Raw genomic sequence first — 2,736 nt, 5'->3', positions numbered from 1 at the left:
ATAATATTCAGTAATGTTGAAAAATAATTAATAATCTTCAATAATACTTTTCTAGAAAATTAACTACTAATTTTCAATAATATTCTTAAATATTGAATAATACTGTTCAATAATCTTGAAAAATACATATTATTCTAGAAAATTAAATAATATTCTAGATAATTAAATAATCTAGAATATTATTTAATTTTCTAGAATATTGAACATTATTATTTATTTTTCTAGAATATTGAAGATTATTATTTAATCTTCAATATTCTAGAAAAGAATATTGAAGAATATTATTTATTTTTCAAGATAATTTTCTAGAAAATTAAATATTCTTCAATATTCTTAATTTTAAAGTAATATTTTACAAAAATACATTATTTTCAAAATATTGAAGAATATTTACTAATATTCAAGTAATATTATTCTCCAAAACTATAATATTTAGTTTTCTAAATATATTAATGATTATTATTCAACATTAATTCTTCAATATTGAATATTAATGTTTTTCTAAAATATTCATCAATATTAATGATTTTTGTATTTAATATTTTACAATTGAACATTTGTTTCTCGAAATACATAATCTCCGAAAGGTCTTCACTGAGTGCTTTTCAATTTTCACACAACGTTCCATTTGCATCCAAGCAGGTTTATATATAATATATACATACATAAATGTCACCTGTAACTAAAAACATGAGGTTGTTAAAAACAAAACGGCAACGTTCAATTCAAGTATGTATGTTTATTGAGACAAGATAAATATACATCTGAAAGGGATAGAGTAGTTTAGGGTATTTCTACTCCCCTCTACTTCAAGAACATCAAGGGATACACAAATCACAATACAAGAATCACCTTTAACATTGCAGTTTAATATACTAAGCACAGCATATAAATGCTAGAATCTTGGGGCACAATTCTTGTACCTCCTAGGTATACTGTCTATCATAATGCTATCACACATCAAAACAATTTCGAAGTGGTACACTACTTATTTCTATAGTTATCAATAAGTTGACACTCGAAACAATAAACAGACTTTAATACAATGTTGAGAAATTAAAAAAACACAAAATTATCACGAGTAGCTTAGGGTATTTCTACCCCTACCCGGCGCACAAATTCACTGACTACAAATACAAAAATCCCATTTAACATTTCAGATTAATATAGTACTATCTAAGAGTGTAATAGTGTACATCAACCGCACTAAATTTTAACCCATTAACGCTCAAAGATAATATGGTCACTACTTTCTTCCATGATTTATTATTAAACTATCTATGCCCTGTCCGTCACATTCAGTGAGATACCAGATTTTCTCAGACACACTCTCCCAACACAGTAACTATTGTGCAAGTGAGGAGAAAGCAAAAATAGTACAAAGTTATTATTCATAATAACTTTTTTCTATTGTATTTCTCTATACCGTTTTACTTTAACCTTTATTTCAACATTTGTCACTACAGAAGGTTGAACGCTAACACTACTAGAAAGTTAATTTTCCTGACTATCCTCAATACCTTACTTTCTTCAACGCACGTTTCACTTTTCATTTCACGTCCTATTTCACCCCCTCTACCCTCCATAGCTAATTTTTCTAATGCCTCAATCCTCTTTGTCTAATGATTTTTAGATATTCCAATATTTGAGTACCAACCTCAGACTTCACTATATTGTCCTGAACCGGGACGATCCCGAACGCCTCGGCTATGTCGCATTTCGCCAAGTACGCGACCGTCTGACCACCAAGGCCACCGTATCGTTCATGCCGTCGTCTCCCGCGGGATGTTGGCGTTCACGCTCTCGGAGGTATAGGGGTAGCTGAGGTTGTGCAGGAGCCTGTATTTGCCCGCCGTAGACTTCTCTCTCAGGGCTATGGGAGAACACTTGAAGTTCTCAAATGGGGGGGAACTCGAAGGGGCCCGCTATGCGCCCCAGGCTCAGTTCCTTGTCGAGCATAGGCCCCCACTATATGTGGCAGGCCTGTAGTTGCTGGGGGGGGTTACGAGAGGAGAGGGGAGTCAGAGCCCCTTCGTAACCGAGTACGAACCCCCCCCCCGGGGAAGCCTCCGACGACATAGTCCCGGAGGGAGTAACCCACCAGGAGAGCATCAAGTGCGTCTGCGTCCACTGGCGTTGTGACGTGTCTCTTTCTTCCTGCTCTTGTCCTGGGTGGGGCGACGGGAACGATTCTCCTTGGTGGTGGCGACTCGAGGTTTGGCCTGGGGGCACGGGCAGTAGGCAGGGTGTCGCTTGTGGCAGCGCGTCCAGTAGTGCTTGAAGGTGCAGGAGGGAGCGGAGCAGCCTGCCCCGGATGCGTGGAAAGGCTAGCAGTATCCCGATGGTACTCCATAGGCCCGTCCAGTAGAGAGCGAACGTTCAGCGGGGGAGGCGACGGCGCGAGGCACCACCTGCATCAGCTCCTGCGCTGCACGTTGTACCGACCAAATCTCCAGGTCGAGTCTTAGTGGGGTCCAAGGGCAGCCCAACCTCTCCTTGTCCCACCTGAAGGCCTCGTCGTACCACATCCAGTCGCCTCGGAGGTTGCGCTTCATCCCAGTACTGCGGAGAGGGGAAAATATAAGCGGCCGGCCAGGGCAGGACAGGAAACGAAACATGGCTAAGCTTGTAAGCAAGATAACTTATAACCATGTAAAGCAAAGCATGGTAGCCGAAAAAAAAAATCCTAAAGAACTTGAGACATGGACATGACATAGCATAAGTAAACTGAAATAA

General features: G+C 39.1%; 1 long non-coding RNA gene across 2 annotated transcripts in view; it reads right to left on the bottom strand.

Moving 5' to 3' along the window:
* Window positions 1–1,571: 1,571 nt before the first annotated feature.
* Window positions 1,572–2,736, bottom strand: part of LOC138358907 (uncharacterized) — a 7,295-nt gene continuing 6,130 nt past the window's right edge. For both annotated transcript variants that reach the window (XR_011225601.1, XR_011225602.1), the window contains exon 5: window positions 1,572–2,562. This is a non-coding gene — a long non-coding RNA (uncharacterized lncRNA). The remainder of the gene's footprint in view (window positions 2,563–2,736) is intronic.

This window comes from Procambarus clarkii, chromosome 87 (assembly GCF_040958095.1).
Source record: "Procambarus clarkii isolate CNS0578487 chromosome 87, FALCON_Pclarkii_2.0, whole genome shotgun sequence".
NCBI classification, from domain to species: Eukaryota; Metazoa; Arthropoda; class Malacostraca; order Decapoda; family Cambaridae; genus Procambarus; species Procambarus clarkii.
Note: the sequence above shows the minus strand (reverse complement) of the source record. Positions and strands in the feature narration are given on the sequence as shown.